The following is an 18,266-nucleotide window of genomic DNA, read 5'->3' on the forward strand; positions in this document are numbered from 1 at the left end:
GAATAACCAGTGTAGAGAAGTCCTTAAATGACCTGATGAAGCTGAAAACCACGGCATGAGAACTATGTGACAAATGCAAATGCTTCAGTAGCCGATTTGATCAACTGGAAGAAAAGGTATCAGTGATTGAAGATCAAATGAATGAAATGAAGTGAGAAGAGAAGTTTAGAGAAAAAAGAGTAAAAAGAAATGAACAAAACCTCCAAGAAATATGGGACTATGTGAAAAGACCAAATCTACATCTGATTGGTGTACCTGAAAGTGACAGGGAGAATAGAACCAAGTTGGAAAACACTCTGCAGGATATTAACCAGGAGAACTTCCCCAACCTAGCAAGGGAGGCCAACATTCAAATTCAGGAAATACAGAGAATACCACAAAGATACTCCTCAAGAAGAGCAACTCCAAGACACATAATTGTCAGATTCACCAAAATTGAAATGAGGGAAGAAACGTTAAGGGCAGCCAGAGAGAAAGGTCTGGTTACCTGCAAAGGGAAGCCCATCAGACTAACAGCAGATCTCTTGGCAGAAACTCTGTTAGCCAGAAGATAGTGGGGCCAATATTCAACATTCTTAAAGAAAAGAATTTTCAACCCAGAATTTCATGTCCAGCCAAACTAAGCTTCATAAGTGAAGGAGAAATAAAATCTTTTACAGACAAGCAAAAGCTGAGAGATTTTGTCACCACCAGGCCTGCCCTACCAGAGCTCTTAAGGAAGCATTAAACATGGAAAGGAACAACCAGTACCAGCCACTGCAAAAACATGCCAAACTGTAAAGACCATGGATGCTAGGAAGAAACTGCATCAACTAATGAGCAAAATAGCCAGCTAACATCATAATGACAGGATCAAATTCACACATAACAATATTAACCTTAAATGTAAATGGGCTAAGTGCTGCAATTGAAAGCCACAGACTGGCAAACTGGATAAAAAGTCAAGACCCATCAGTGTGCTGTATTTCAGGAGACCCATCTCATTTGCAGAGACACACATAGGCTCAAAATAAAAGCATGGAGCAAGATCTACCAAGCAAATGGAAAATAAAAAAAGGCAGGGGTTGCAATCCTAGTCTCTGATAAAACAGACTTTAAACCAACAAAGATCAAAAGAGACAAAGAAGGCCATTACATAATGGTAAAGGGATCAATTCAACAAGAAGAGCTAACTATCCTAAATATATATGCACCCAATACAGAAACACCCAGATTCATAAAGCAAGTCCTTAGAGACCTATGAGGAGACTAAGACTCCCACACAATAATAATGGGAGACTTTAACACCCCAGTGTCAACATTAGACAGATCAATGAGACAGAAAGTTAACAAGGATATCCAGGAATTGAACTCAGCTCTGCACCAAACAGACCTAATAGACATCTACAGAACTCTCCACCCCAAATCAACAGAATATACATTTTTTTCAGCACCACACCACACCTATTCCAAAATTGACCACATACTTGGAAGTAAAGCTCTCCTCAGCAAATGTAAAAGAACAGAAATTATAACAAACTGTCTCTCAGACCACAGTGCAATCAAACTAGAACTCAGGATTAAGAAACTCACTCAAAACCACTCAACTACAAGGAAACTGAACAATCTGCTCCTGAATGACTACTGGGTAAACAACAAAATGAAGGCAGAAATCAAGATGTTCTTTGAAACCAATGAGAACAAAGACACAACATACAAGGGTCTCGGGGACACATTTAAAGCAGTGTGTAGAGGGAAATTTATAGCACTATATGCCCACAAGAGAAAGCAGGAAAGATCTAAAATTGACACCCTAACATCACAATTAAAGGAATTAGAGAAGCAAGAGCAAACACATTGTAAAGCTAGCAGAAGGTAAGAAATAACTAAGATCAGAGCAGAACTGAAGGAGATAGAGACACAAAAAACCCTTCAAAAAATCAATGAATCCAGGAGCTGGTTTTTTGAAAACATCAACAAAATTGATAGACTGTTAGCAAACTAATAAAGAAGAAAACAGAGAAAAATAAAATAGATGCAATAAAAAATGATAAAGGGGATATCACCAGCGATCTCACAGAAATACAAACTACCATCAGAGAATACTATAAACACCTCTACTCAAATAAACTAGAAAATCTAGAAGAAATGGATAAATTCCTGGACACATACACCGTCCCAAAACTAAACCAGGAAGAAGTTGAATCTCTGAATAGACCAGTAACAGGCTCTGAAATTGGGGCAATAATTAATAGCTTCCCAACCAAAAAAAGTCCAGGCCCAGACAGATTCACAACCAAATTCTACCAGAGGTACAAGGAGGAGCAGGTACCATTCCTTCTGAAACTATTCCAATCAATAGAAAAAGAGGGAATCCTCCCTAACTCATTTTATGAGGCCAGCATCATCCTGATACCAAAGTCGGGCAGACACACAACAACAAAAGAGAATTTTAGACCAATATCCCTGATGAACATTGATGCAAAAATCCTCAATAAGATACTGGCAAACTGAATCCAGCAGCACATCAAAAAGCTTATCCACCATGATCAAGTGGGCTTCATCCCTGGGATGCAAGGCTGGTTCAACATATGCAAATCAATAAAAATAATCCAGCATATAAACAGAACCAAACGCAAAAACAACATGATTATCTCAATAGATGCAGAAAAGGCCTTTGACAAAATTCAACAGCCCTTCATGCTAAAAACTCTCCATAAATTAGGTAGTGATGGGATGTATATCAAAATAATAAGAGCTATTTATGACAAACCCACAGCCAATAACATACTGAATGGGCAAAAACTGGAAGCATTCCTTTGGAAAACTGGCACAAGACAGGGATGCCCTCTCTCACCACTCCTATTCAACATAGTGTTGGAAGTTCTGGCCAGGGCAATCAGGCAGGAGAAAGAAATAAAGGGTATTCAATTAGGAAAGGAGGAAGTCAAAGTGTCCCTGTTTGCAGACGACATGATTGTATATCTAGAAAACCTCATCGTCTTAGCCAAAAATCTCCTTAATCTGATAAGCAACTTCAGCAAAGTCTCAGGATACAAAATCTATGTGCAAAAATCACAAGCATTCCTATACACCAATAACAGACAAACAGAGAGCCAAATCATGAGTGAACTTCCATTCGCAATTGCTACAAAGATAATAAAATACCTAGGAATCCAACTTACAAGGGATGTGAAGGACTTCTTCAAGGAGAACTACAGACCACTGCTCAACAAAATAAAAGAGGACACAAACAAATGGAAGAACATTCCATGCTCATTCATTGATAGGAAGAATCAATATCATGAAAATGGCCATACTGCCCAAGGTAATTTATAGATTCAATGCCATCCCCATCAAGCTACCAATGACTTTCTTCACAGAATTGGAAAAAACTACTTTAAAGTTCATATGGAACTAAAAAAGAGCCCATATTGCCAAGAAAATCCTAAGCCAAAAGAACAAAGCTGGAGTTATCACATAACCTGACTTCAAACTATATTACAGGGCTGCAGTAACCAAAACAGCATGGTACTGGTACCAAAACAGAGATATAGACCAATGGAACAGAACGGAGCCCTCAGAAATAATACCACACCTCTACAAACATCTGATCTTTGACAAACCTAACAAAAACAAGAAATGGAGAAATGATTCCCTACTTAATAAATGGTGCCAGGAAAACTGGCTAACTGTACATATAAAGCTGAAACTGGATCCCTTCCTTACTCCTTATACAAAAATTAATTCAAGATGGATTAAAGACTTAAATGTTACACCTAAAACCATAAAAACCCTAGAAGAAAACCTAGGCAATACCATTCAGTTCATAGGCATGGGCAAGGACTTCATGTCTAAAACACCAAAAGCAATGGCAACAAAAGCCAAAATTGACAAATGGGATCTAATTAAACTAAAGAGCTTCTGCACAGCAAAAGAAACTACCATCAAAGTGAACAGGCAACCTACAGAATGAGAAAAAATTTTGCAATCTAGTCATCTGACAAAAGGCTAATATCTAGAATCTACAAAAACTCAAACAAATTTACAAGAAAAAAACAACCCCACCAAAAAGTGGGCGAAAGATACGAACAGACACTTCTCAAAAGAAGAAATGTATGCAGCCAAAAGACACATGAAGAAATGTTCATCATCATTGGCCATCAGAGAAATGCAAATCAAAACCACAATGAGATACCATCACACACCAGTTAGAATGGCAATCATTAAAAAGTCAGGAAACAACAGGTGCCAGAGAGGATGTGGAGAAATAGGAACACTTTTACACTGTTGGTGGGACTGTAAGCTAGTTCATCCATTGTGAAAGACAGTGTGGCAATTCCTTAAGGATCTAGAACTAGAAATACCATTTGACCCAGCCATCCCATTACTGGGTATATACCCAAGGGATTATAAATCATGCTGCTATAAAGACACTTGCACACATATGTTTACTGCGGCACTATTCACAATAGCAAAGACTTGGAACCAACCCAAATGTCCATCAATGATAGACTGGATTAAGAAAATGTGGCACATATACACTATGGAATACTATGCAGCCATATAAAAGGATGACTTCATGTCCTTTTTAGGGACATGGATGAAGCTGGAAACCATCATTCTCAGCAAACTATCACAAGGACAAAAAACCAAATACCACAACTTCTCACTCACAGGTGGGAATTGAACAATGAGAACACCTGGACACAGGAAGGGGAACATGACACTCTGGGGACTGTTGTGGGGTGGGGGGAGGGGGGAGGGATAGCATTAGGAGATATACCTAATGTAAATGATGAATTAATGGGTGCAGCACACCAACGTGGCACATGTATACACATGTAGCAAACCTGCACGTTGTGCACATGTATCCTAGAACTTAAAGTAAAATTTAAAAAAAAAAGTGACTTGAAGAGAGTAAAGTAGATCTAAATTTCCAGATTTTCCTAACAAAACTAAGCAGAAAGAAAAGAAACAGCAGAAAGAAAATATAACCTGCCAAAGCTATAGTAAGCACAATTAGTGTTATTATTACAGCAAATTTTTAGAGAATTGCAATTTTTACATTATTGAAAACCTAAAAGATCCTTTAAAGCAAAACTTAAAAGAAGATATGGAACTAACAAATCACTAAAATTGAGACACCATATAAACCATCTAGGAAAAGATAAAGAGACTATAGAATTTTAAATTATATGTATATGTTACTGTTTTGAATCTCCTTTGTAAAGGCAAAAACATGAGACTGTCAAATTATAGGAGGCTGTTTTTTTGGGCAAAACTCCTACACTAGTTCCCAACGGACCAGACTCAAAATGGAGTTACCTATGCTCACCAAAGTGAAATTGAATTTTCATCTGTCCTTCCAAGGAATTAGAAGAGAGAGAGATAACAGCCTAATTTCTGAACAGGGAAGTTTCCATCTTCAATTAGCATGATAATAAAGTGTCCTTTTAAAAAGATTTTTAAAATTTCAAAATAGTTTTATATTTATAGAAAAATTATGAAGATTGTACAGAGTTTCCATACACCTCACATCCAGTTTCCCCTATTAACAACATTTTATATTTGCCACAATTAATGAACTAATTTAAAAAATTTTTGATACAAAATATTTGTACATGTTTATGAGGCACGTATGATATTTTGTTACACTCATAAAATGTGTAATGATCAAGTGAGTGTATTTAGGATATCCATCACCTTGATTATTTATTTCTGTGTTGGGAACATTTCAAGTTCTCTCTTCTAGCTATTTTGAAGTATATAATACATAACCATATATAATACATTGTTGTTTACTATACTTATCTTACTCTGCTGTCGAATGTTAGAACTTACTCCTTCTATCTAATTGCATGTTTGTACCCATTGACCTCTCTTAATCCCTCTTTTACCTGTGCCAATCTCTGGCAACCATCAATTTACTCTCTACTTCAATAATATAAATCTTTGTAGCTTCCACAGGAGTGAGAACATGCAATATTTGTCCTTCTGTGCCATTATGTTATTTCACTTAGCATAGTGACCTCCAGCTCCATTCCCATTGCTGCAAATGACAGGATTTTATTAATTTTTGATGGTCAAATAATATTCTATTATTGTATATACACACACATACATATGATAGGTGAGATATCTATCTATATAGCTCTCTATGTAGATATATATGTGAGCTATATATATCTCTATAGCTCTATCTGTGTCTCTCTTTATATATATAGCTCTCTATAGATATATATATCTGTGAGCTATATAGATCTATATAGAGCTATATATATAGGTAGCTATATAGGCGTATAGATAGAGATATATTCCTATATAGAGAGATATATAGAGATTTATCTATGTATCTGTGAGATATATATCTAGATATATCTCACATGTATATGATATATCCTCCTTTGCTCAACTCATTGGAACACATACTTTATGGAACAAAATGTTGCCTGATTCTAAAATCACAATAAAACCAATTAATGTATTTAAACTAAATTGCTTATTTTGTCTGTTGAAAAGATAGATGTTTTAAAGTCCAAAATATACAACCCCAAAAAGCTCAGAAAGCTTAACTATATCTCATATTTTCTTTATCTATGCATCCATTGATAGAAGTTGATTCCATATCTTTGCTATTGTGAACAGTGCTGCAATAAACATGGGGATGCAGGTATTTTTTGATATACTGATTTACTTTCCTTTGGATACATGACCAATAGTGAGATTACCAGGTCATAGATAAAATAATAGTTGGAAATTTGAACATTTCACCTCCAACAGATTATCTAGACAAAAAAAATTCATCGGAGAAACATTGGATTTAAACTACATTTTAGACCAAGTGGTCCTAACAGATATTTATAGAGCATGTTATTCAACAGCTGCAGAATATACATTCTTCTCACCAGCACATGGAACATTCTGCAAGATAGGTCATACGTTGGGTCACAAAACAAGTTTCAACAAATTTAAAAAAATCAAAGTCATATCAAGTGTTTTCTCAGACCACAATGGAATAAAACTAGAAATCAAAACCAAGAGTAACTTTGGAAACTGTACAAATACATGGAAATTAAGCAACATGCTCCTGAATGACCATTGGATCAATGAAGAAATTAAAAAGGGAAAATATATTTTTAAAATTCTTAAAACAAATGAAAATGAAAAAGCAACAAACCAAAACTCATGTGAAAAAGTAAAAACAGTACTAAGAGGGAAGTTTATAGCAATGAACGCTGACTTTAGAAAAGCACCTCTGTTATAACACGTAACCCTAAGTAACCTGAAGTTAACCAATCATTTAGCTATTTTTCTGTATCCCTCTCTTTTCCTTTCAAAGAAAGTTAATTTGAAATGCCCAGTCTGCTTTTTGTTCTTTGTTTCTTCTTTCTTCAACCCATTTTCCGTCTATAAAACCATCCTCCTTTGCTCAACTAATTGGAACACACATTTTATGGAACAAAATGTTGCCTGATTCTAAAATCACAATAAAACCAATTTATATTTTTAAACTAAATTGGTTATTTTGTCTTTTGAAAATATAGATTTTTTTAAAAGTCTAAAATATACAACCCAAAAAAAACTCAGAAAGGTTAACAATATCAAGGAAGCACAAAGTTAGGCAGGTGTTTTAGGCAAACAAAAATGGAGAAAATAGGTCCATATTTAATATAAAGATAAATATAAGCAGAAAAATGTATTACATGAGATAAAGTCAGCTTTTTAAATGCAGTTTTATTCCACAATGGATACACGATAAATATAATCATTTTTATGCTAACATATGAAACAAGAATGGTAGAAATACAAGGGAAAATTGTCCAAAAAATAATGAGGTGCTATAGACCTGCACAGTCCAATACAATAGCCACTACTTTTGTGTGACTATTTAATTTCTAACTGAAATTAGTTAGTATTAAATGCAATTAACTTCATTTACTCTTATGTCCTAGATACATTTCAAGCATTAAGTAGCTACATATGACTAGTGAATGCAGTTTTGGATAGTGCCAAAAACTGTGTCCATCATTGCAGAAGTTTCTATTGGAAAACACTGCTATAAATATCTTTCTCACTCTCTGATATATCATACAGGAAAAATACAAATAGGATATAAAGGAAGTTCTTCATTTACAGTCATTAAATATATCTGAGGTACCAACTATACTGGCACTGGAGCTACAACTGTAAATAAAACGGATGTCATCCTTGCTGATTCAAAATACCAAACATAAAAATATATCCTGAAACAACTAATACATTGTCTTTTCCAGTATCATAGAGCATTTATTTTTAAAGCCATGTAGTCAAATATTGTGTACAGAATTGGTGGGTTCTTGGTCTTGCTGACTTCAAGAATGAAGCCACAGACCCTTGCAGTGAGTGTTACAGTTCTTAAAGATGGCGTGTCTGGAGTTTTTTCCTTCTGATGTTTAGATGTGTCTGGAGTGTCTTCCTTCTGGTGGGTTCGTGGTCTTGCTGACTTCAGGAGTGAAGCTGCAGACCTTTGTGGTGAGTGTTACAGCTCATAAAGGTAGTGTGGACCCAAAGAGTGAACAGCAGCAAGATTTGTTGTGAAGAGTGAAAGAACAAAGCTTCCACAGCATGGAAGGGGACCCAAGCAGGCTGCCACTGCTGGCTCAGTGGCCTGCTTTTATTCCCTTATTTGGCCCCACCCACATCCTGCTGATTGGTCCATTTTATAGTACATTGACTGGTCCATTTTACAGAGTGCTGATTGGTCCATTTTACAGAGTGCTGATTGGTGCTTTCATAATCCTTTAGCTAGACACAGAGTACTAAATGGTACATTTACAATCATTTAGCTAGACACAAAAGTTCTCCAAGTCCTTACCCAATTAGCTAGACACAGAGCACTGATTGGTGCATTTACAAACTTTTAGCTAGACACAGAGTGCTGATTGGTGCATTTGCAATCCTTTAGCTAGACACAAAAGTTCTCCAAGTCCCCACCCGACCCAGAAGCCCAGCTGGCTTCACCTCTCAATCTCCCCCCTAAACAGGACACCACAACTGCTGTTGGGAATTTGGCCGATGACTGCTCTAGCTACTTCCTGCTGGATGGGCCAAAGAAGGGGCCCTGCAGTTGTAGTGTCCTAAAGAGGGGAACTCTTTAGGCCAGTGGAAGGGCCAGCAGAAGGGCCAGCAGGTCGGTCCAGGGGTCCTTGGTAGAAGTTGTTAGTTGAACTCATTTGGGGTTCCATTTGTAAGACCATCTGTAGCTTAATGGCCTTGATTCTAGAGGAAACAAATTTGACAAGAAGTTTAAAAATACAGGGCCCAAAGGTGAGTAACAGCAAGGTGGCTGCCACAGGACCTAGAAAAGGGAGAAGCAATGTTGCCCAACTCCAGAGGTTGGTATAAGAGTTTGAAAGGCATTGTCTGATTTCAGAAGCCTTTTTCTGTAAATGTCAGGAAGCATCTCTTACTATCTCTGACTGGTTAGTGTAAAAACAATACTCTTCTCCTAAGAAGGTGCAGAGTCCTCCTTTCTCAGCAGTGAGGAGGTCTAGGCCTCTGCAGTTTTGGAAAGTCACTGCTGCCAAAGAGTCTATTTGGGATTGTAGAGTAAGGATAGATTTCATTATTTCTTGCAAACTGTCTGAGAAATCCTTTGAGAGTGTGTGGTAGTAAGATAATGAAGTAGATAAACTGGCTATTCTGGTTCCTGTAGCAGTAGCCATTCCTAACCCTGTAAGTAGGGGTATTAGTTGTATGGCTCTGTGCTGACAGACTTGAGCTTTGAGGGGTACTGATAGGGTCTGATTTCCTAGGGCAATGTTAATGTTGGGACTTAGAAAGACTAAGGTGCAGTTGCCTGTCCAGTTAGTGGGGAGGCAGATATAGGTCGATGTTCCACATAAGAAGAATATACCTTGGCTGGGTAGACAGAATTGGTTGTGTATGTTAAAAAGGTGTGTGGATTTGTTGTTTTTATTTTTCCATACTCCTAGAGTACTTGCCAAGGTAGCCCCAGTAAGTGGCTGGAAAGGGGTATTGGGAGCTCCCTGTGTTCTATTTTCCCATTGGAGAAAAAAACCATTTTGTATCTACTAGTAACCATTCGAGAGAGTGACTGAAAGAGGGGATGAGAAGGCATTCACTAGTGGTGTTGCAGGGGGTCCAGGGGTGAATGGTCATGCAGGGAATATGTTTGCCATTACAAAACCTGGACTGTTTGTTAAGCAGGGAGGAGGTGATGATTTTGGGGGGCCCTGAGAGCAGACAAGCCATTTGAATGGAGCTGTTTGGGTGACTCGGAAGTTACTATGATCAGTTGGGGCTTGAAGTTGTAGGGTTTAATTACACTGATGGGGTAGTAGGTGCCTCAGGGGCAGGCCTGATAACAGGTTGCATTGGATGCATAAAGGGGCTTGGAAAGTTAATATGGTATTCATAGTTACAGGGCTGTGTATGGGCTTTTCATTGCTTGTGAAATAGTTGAGGTTGGAAATGTAAGAACGTAAAAGTTGGATTGCATGTCCTGTTAGGGTATTCTTGGTCCTATCAGAGATGGGTAAGTTGGCTAATGATTGCATATTTAGAAGTCAGAAAGGGTCTTTTCCTTCATAATGAGGGTGGTAGATTAAGTTGGTAAAGACCCAGTTTTTTGTGGGACTGGGAGTGGCATCATAATCAGAGGCTGAAAGAGAGATACAAAGCCAACAGCCATTTGCCAGGGAAGGATTGGACTGGTTTAACAGAGAGTGGGTTAAGTTGAGAGTATTGCAGAGGTAATTAGGAGCTAGTGGAAGGGGAGGGGTGATTGTATGAGGTATCCAAGGAAGCAGGAGGGATAGATAGGCAAAAAGTAAATAGAAAGGTAAAGAGGGTGCTCTGGAAGATGACATCATTTTTTCCAGGCTGAGTTAAAGGTAGGAGTAAATTGCTGTCAGAAGGAAGGAAGATAGAAAGAAGGTTGATGTGATTAGGATTTTCATCCTGGCAGGAGCTACAGTATATAGTCCTATCACAAAGAGTATGGTTAGTATGCTACTTAATAATATGATGAAATAGTAAAAGGGTTCCATTAAAGGGGCAAGGAGAGGTGTTAAAGATAAAGATTATGTAGGTTTTCACTTATCTTTTTTAAGGAGGAAGGGGTTTTTCCTCAGGATTAGTGGTAGGAGCCTTTTTATTCTGGGATGTTTCCTTCCAAAATAGGAGATGCAAGTCCTCCAATGGTTCACAGGTGTATCGAGGCTGGTCTGGCTGATCTTGGGACTCCTGAGCTGATGGTCTCACAGGTTCCTCAGGGGATGTCCAAAATTTAACTCAGGTGTGGTGGATCCAAGATTTCATTCCTGCCACCTTAACTGCAGTGTGGGTAGAGAGGATTATTGAGTATGGTCCTTCCCACAGAGAGTCCATAGATGGGGAGGTAGAGGGGAGAGATTTGACTGACACTAGATCTCTTGGTTGAAACAACTCTGTTCCCTTTTCTCTGTGATATCCTTCAGGTAGGTTTTTAGGGGTTTGTTGATATTTTGCTGAAGAAGTTATATATTTGAATAAGTTGGTCTTTTCCTCATCAAGTAGGAGGTCATTTGTGAGAAAAGGTTGTCCATAGGGCATTTCATATGAACTGAGCCCCATTTTGTGAGGAGAATTTCAGATTCTCAACAAGGCCATGGGCAAAAGAGTAGGCCATGGGAGATGTTCCTTGTGTTAGTTTCCTTAAGTGCCTCGAGTGTTTCATTTGCCTTCTTGACCTTCCCTGAGGATTGTGGCCTCCAGGCGCAGTGAAGGTGATATTGTATCCCTAGCACCCTGGACATTCCCTGAGTTATCGTGGCTTTAAAAGCTGGATGATTATCACTCTGTAAGCCTTGGGGAAGCCCAAATCTAGGAATTATTTCATCAGTTAGGACTTTAATCACTTCTTGAGCCTTCTCTGTCTTGCAGGGGAAAGCGTCTATCCAATTTGTAGAGGTATCAACACAGACCAACAAATATTGAAATCCCTTTGATTTAGGCCATATGGGTGAAGACTAACTGCCAGTCCTCTCCAGGATAGTGACGTATTATTTGTTCCCCTAAATGGGCCTTACGATGGACCAAGGGATTATTCCTCTGGCACACCTCACAGGCTTTGACTACCTGTTGGAATGTCCAGAGTAGATTTGGCTCTGTGAATAGAAATTTGGCCATTTGAAGAGTGTTTTCAGTACCCATATGAAAAGTTTGGTGGAGGGTTTTAAGTATTTTCCACTGGCTGGCTTCTGGTATAAGTACCTTTCCTTCTTCTGTCATTAACCATCCCAAGGGGAGAAAACTATGACCCCATGAGAGTCCCCATTCTGTTTCATTTAGGAAATACTGGGGCTTAATCTCTTGGAGGGGTTTGTTCCATACCAAATGTCCTTCCATAGGTATTTCTAATGGGAGGATCCACCTGGCAGCAATTTTGGCCTCAGCATCTGCCTGACAGTTTCCTTCTGCCTTTTCTCCTTCACCTTTCTGATGGCTTTGGCAGTGTAAGACTACCACCTCCTTGGGTTTTTGCAGTGCATGCAATAACTCCATAATCTCCTTGTGGCATTTAATGGGGGTTCCCCTGGAGATTAGGAAATCCCTTTCTTTCCATATTGCAGCATGGGCATGAGGGATTAGATAGGCATACTTGCTATCTGAATACACATTTATTCTTTTTCCCTTTCCCAGTTCTAAAGCTCGGGTAAGTGCCACTAGTTCTGTTAACTGGGTGCTGGTCCCTGGGGGAAGAGGCTTACTTTCAAGTACAGTTACATCACTAACTATGGCACAACCTGCCCTTCATATCCCATTCTCCACAAATGAACTTCCATTGATATATAGGTTAAGGTCAGGATTAGCTAAGGAGACTTCTAAGAGATCATCTTGGGTGGCATAAGTCTGGACTACAATTTGTTGGCAGTCATGCTCAATTGGTTCCCCATCCTCTGGGAGAAAAGTGGCAGGGTTGAGGGCCACACATGTATATATTTGAAGCACTGCTCCCTCAAGGAGTAGTGCCTGGTATCTAAGTAGGTGGTTGTCTGATAGCCATAAACTTCCTTTGGCACCTAGTATGCCATTTACAACATGAGTAGTCCAGACAGTGAGATCCTTTCCTTGTATTATTTTGATAGCCTCTGACATGAAGATGGCCAGTGCCACAACTACCCTTAAACAGTGAGGCCAGCCTTTTGCTACTACATCAATTTCCTTACTTAGGTATGCCACTGGTTGTGGGGTTGTCCCACGAGTCTGAGTAAGGACTCCAAGGGCTATCCCTGCTCTCTCTCTGACATATAAAGAGAAGTTTTGTCCTGTGGGAAGTCTTAAAGCTGTAGCTTGTACAGGGCCTGCTTTAAGGTTTTGAAGGCTGTTTCTGCCCCTGGTTATCATTCTACTAGGTGAGTATTTGCCCTCTGGGTCTCCTTGATTAGAGTATGGAGGGGCCTGGCTATCTCACTGTATCTGGGGATACATAGTTGGCAAAAGCCGGTGATTCCAAAGAACCCCTGCAACTGTTTTAATATCTTAGGGCCAGGATAAGCCAATATAGGCTGTATTCATTCCTTGCTGAGGGCCCTGGTCCCTCTAGGATTAGGCCTAGATATTTAGCCTGCTATAAGCAAAGCTGCGCCTTCGACCTAGATGCCTTGTACCCTTGATTAGCTAGAAGGTTCAAGAGATCTAGAGTAGCCTGCTGGCATGAGGCCTCTGAACTGGTAGCCAAAAGTATATCATCCACGTGCTGAAGGACCAAAGTGCCTGGACTTGAGAAGTGGCCTAGATCTTGGGCCAGTGCCTGACCAAACAGGTGCGGGCTATCCCTAAACCCTTGTGGCAAGACCATCCATGTAAGTTGGGACATGTGGTCTGTGAGATCCTCAAAGGCAAACAGAAACTGGGAGTCAGAGTGCAGGGGAAAGAGAAGGCGGCATCCTTGAGGTCCAGAACTATGAACCATTCTGCTTCCTCTGGTATTTGAAAGAGCAGGGTATAGAGGTTGGGTACAACTGGATATAGAGGAATTACTGCCTCATTGATGAGTCTAAGATCTTGCACTAGTCTCCACTGGCTATTTGGTTTTTGTACTTCTAGAATTGGGGTGTTGCAGGGACTGCTGCATTTCCTTACTAAGCCTTGAGCTTTTAAATGTTTAACAATATCCTGTAATCCTTTAAGAGCTTCAGGCCTTAAGGGATATTGCCTTTGATAAGGAAAAGTGGTGGGGTCTTTTAGCCTGATTTGGACTTGGTGGGCATTTTTTGCCCTTCCAAATTGTCCTTCCAATGCCCAGACTTCAGGGTTAATTCCCTCCTCAAGTAAGGGACAACAAATGGGTAACTTGTTCCCCATATTCATGTAGATAATAGCTCCAGCTTTGGCTAATATATCTCTCCCTAATAAGGGTGTGGGACTTTCAGGCATAACAAGAAAGGCATATGAAAAGAGCAAAGTCTCCCAATTACAACTGAGGAGGTGGGAGAAATACCTGGTTACAGGCTGTCCCAGGATTTCTCGGATGGTAACGGACCTTGAGGACAGTCATCCAGGACAGGAGATTAGCATTGAGAAGGACGTGCCAGTGTCCAGGAGGAAGTCAATTTCCTGGCCCTCAATGGTTAAACATACCCAGGGCTCAGTGAGGGTGATGACATGAGCTGGCATTTGCCCCAGGCACCCTCAGTCCTGTTGTTGGATCATCTGGTTGGGGGCTTCTGACCCAGAGAAACTTTGTCCTCTGGGGCAGTGCACCTTCCAGTGATTGCCTCGGCATAGTGGACATGGATGAGGGGGTGGCTTGTTTCTCATTGGACAATCTTTTTTAAAGTGTCCTTGTAAACCACACTGATAACAAGCCCTACCAGCTGATTGGCCTGCTTCATATTCTGTCCTCTCTGAACCACCAAAGTTTGTTGGTCTGAGGGCCATGACTCAGGCTGCGGCCCTTTTCTCATCTCATTTTTCCTTTGGGCCTATTCCTCTTGGTCCCTATTATAGAACACCAAGGTTGCCAGGTTTAATAATGCCTCAATATTTTGTTCAGGGCCCGGGCTTGCTTTTGGAGCTTTCTACTGATATCTGCAGCTGATTGGGTAATAAACTTATCTTTTAGAACCAATTGACCCTCGAGTGATTCAGGTGATAGGGGAGTATATTTTCTTAAGGTCTCCTGAAGCCACTCGAAGAAGGCAGAAGGATTTTCTTCCTTTCCCTGATTTATGGTGGACATCATTGAATAAATCATGGGCTTTTTCCTAATTCTCCTTAGTCCTTCTAGAACAAAGGTCAACAGATGTTTACGACTCCAGTCCCTATGATCTGAGTCAAGGTCCCAGTGGGGATCCATACTGGGGATGGCTTGCTGGCCAGTAGGGAATTTGTCCCTTTCTTCGGCTGTCATTCTATCATTTACTTGACTAAGATACCAGGTATCTCCAAACTCTCATGCTGCAGCTACAGCCACATTCTTTTCATTAAAGGCCAGGGTTTGATCTAACAATAGCATGACATCTCTCCAAGTGAGATTGAAGGTTTGCCCTAGACCTTGGAGGACATCTATGTGCCTATCAGGATCATCTGAAAACTTCCCCCAGTCTGCCTTGATCTGCTTTAAGTCACAGAGGGAGAAGGGGACATGTACCTGGGTTGGGCCAAATTCTCCACCCCCTACAGCTTGAAGGGGACATAACCAATAGCCCAGGGGTTTTTGTGGTCCTTTGGAGATTTCTTTGCTTATTTCCTTCTGGGCAGGGGAGATTAGAGGAGGCTTACCATTAATAGGAAGGAGAGCTCTAGGGAGGCTAGGATATGGGGGTAAGCTGAAAGGTCCTCCTGTGGGATGCAAATTGCAAGCTTTGCATAGTTGTGTATTCTCCTTCAGTGAAAAGAAAGCTTGAAATACCTTATGGTATTTCACTCCATTTGCCTTCCCTCTTACAGAAAAGGTCAAGCTGCAGGATAGTATTGTAGTTTATACTTCCCTCAGGTGGCCATTTTTCCCCATCAGAGAGAGAATATTGGGGTTAGGCTGTAGTGCAGAAAAAAATGAGCTGCCTCTTTTTCAGGGTTTGTGGGTCAAGTTGGTCCCAATGGCTTAGGATACATTTCAAGGGTGAGCGTGTTGATGCCTGAGTGTTTCCTATCAAACCGCCCATAGTTTTGGTTTGTTTTGTTTCTCCCCCTGCCCAAGAACCCACAATGGTCCCTGGACGCTGCTGATCAGAATAGTTGCACTCACCGATGCAGCAGCAGAAACAAGCCCTGCCCAAGAACCAGCAACAGTCTCTGGACCCTGCTGATTGGAATAGTTGCACTCACCGACACAGCATCAGAAACACTAGATTTCCTCCTAGACCACAAGGAGGACCGAGTGAAGGTAGGATTTAGTAGCCATTACTGATGCATTCTCAAAAACCTGCACCCTTGCCTGTCCTCCTAGACCACAAAGAGGACTGAGAAAAATAGGATTTAGTGATGCTTATGACACATTCTTGAAAACCTGGTAGAGTCCTAAGCATTCTCCTGTTAGTATTGGGACCTTACCTGTGTCCTATAAAGATGTTATGCCCCAAAAATGAAATGGAGGGCCATAACCTGAAGGAGGGAAGGGATCTCCAGAGTTGGAAGAGTGATGCCTTTTGTCCTCATTTATATGAATAGGAAGGATACAATTTATGAGGCTCCCCATATCCTAGCTTCAGGAATAGCTTTTGTTAGGCCTGCTAGTCTGAGGAAGGATCCTAAAATTCCAGATAGTCCCCACTATGACAGGGCTTTGGGCAAAAATTATGTCTTTCTGATTGGTGAGCCCAGTTGCCTAAAGAAGGGAATAGAGTCCTGGAGTTCATACGAGAAATCATTCTTAGAGGAGAAACTAGAAAAGCACCAGAGACAGGGAGTGGTTTTTAGAAGCAGGACTAGCCTTGGAGAAGAGAAGTGAGAGGAAGTTTGTCTGGCAGCATTAGGACCCAGGAGGCAAGGGTCAGGGTAGATAGAATAGATGGCCAACTCTCACTTGGCGACATGACTTTGAGAGTTCTGCTTATGACTGCAGGGTCAACCAATTTGTTGTCGGGATCCCCGGAGCTGAATGGCTTTCCTCTCTGTTGACCCTTGGCTCAGCCTAGAAGTACAGGAAAAGTGGAAGCTGGTTCCACGCAAACCAACGCTCCCAACTTGGAAGAGTCAGGGGTTGTTAGAAAGCCCTTTCCCAGAAACCCTGACACCCGTGTTTTTAGTCCAGCGGCCGTGCTAGTCACTTTTAACTGGCTGACAGTGCCCAGTATTTAGCCCCTGAATTCTAAGGAAAAATAGGACAGAATACCAAGTGAAAGGGGTCTGATGGTACTCACTGCTTGGTGATAGGCAATAGTCTCACCACTTGGCGATAGGTAATAGTCCCTTTGTGGTTGCCAAAATGTGTCTGGAATTGGTGGGTTCTTGGTTTCACTGACTTCAAGAATGAAGCTGTGGACCCTCACAGTGAGTGTTACAGTTCTTAAAGATGGTGTGTCCAGAGTTTATTCCTTCTGATGTTCAGACGTGTCTGGAATTTCTTCCTTCTGGTGGGTTTGTGGTCTCACTGACTTCAAGAGTGAAGCTTTGTGGTGAGTGTTACAGCTGTTAAAGTCAGCACATCTGGAGTTGTCCATTCCTCCCGGTGGGTTTGTGGTCTCACTGTCTTCAGGAATGAAGCTGCAAACCTTCACGGTGAGTGTTACAGCTCATAAAGGTAGTGTGGACTCAAAAAGTCAGCAGTGGCAAGATTTATTGTGAAGAGCAAAAGAACAAAGCTTCCACAGTGTGGAAGGGGACCCAAGTGGGTTGCCGCTGCTGGCTCAGATGTCCTGCTTTTATCCCCTTATTTGGCCCCACCCACATCCTGCTGATTGGTCCATTTTACAGAGCTCTGATTGGTCCATTTTATGGAGTGCTGATTGGTCCATTTTATGGAGTGCTGATTGGTCCATTTTACAGAGTGCTGATTGGTCCATTTTACAGAGTGCTGATTGGTGTGTTTACAATCCTTTAGCTAGACACAGAGTGCTGATTGGTGCACTTACAATCCTTTAGCTAGACACAAAAGTTCTCCAAGTCCCCACCCAATTAACTAGACACAGAGTGCAAGCTCACAGTGTTGTTAGTTTGAGATCAAATATTAAAAGAAGGAATGCATTAAAGTTTCACTTGACTACAGCTTCTTTTTTAGCCTTTAAAAAGCCAAATAATTCTTCAACTAATTGTACATCATTCCTTATAAATAATAATAAAATAATATTATAAAAAGT

General features: G+C 40.5%; 1 long non-coding RNA gene across 1 annotated transcript; it reads right to left on the minus strand.

Annotated features, from left to right (window-relative positions):
* Nucleotides 1–7,696: 7,696 nt before the first annotated feature.
* On the minus strand, nt 7,697–17,841 carry LOC129039327 (uncharacterized). The gene is made up of 2 exons (XR_008503310.2): nt 17,331–17,841; nt 7,697–11,318 (listed from the first exon to the last, which is right to left on the minus strand). It is a non-coding gene; the product is annotated as an uncharacterized LOC129039327 (long non-coding RNA).
* Between the last annotated feature and the right edge of the window lie 425 nt (nt 17,842–18,266).

This window comes from Pongo pygmaeus, chromosome 5 (genome assembly GCF_028885625.2).
Source record: "Pongo pygmaeus isolate AG05252 chromosome 5, NHGRI_mPonPyg2-v2.0_pri, whole genome shotgun sequence".
Classification (NCBI taxonomy): Eukaryota; Metazoa; Chordata; class Mammalia; order Primates; family Hominidae; genus Pongo; species Pongo pygmaeus.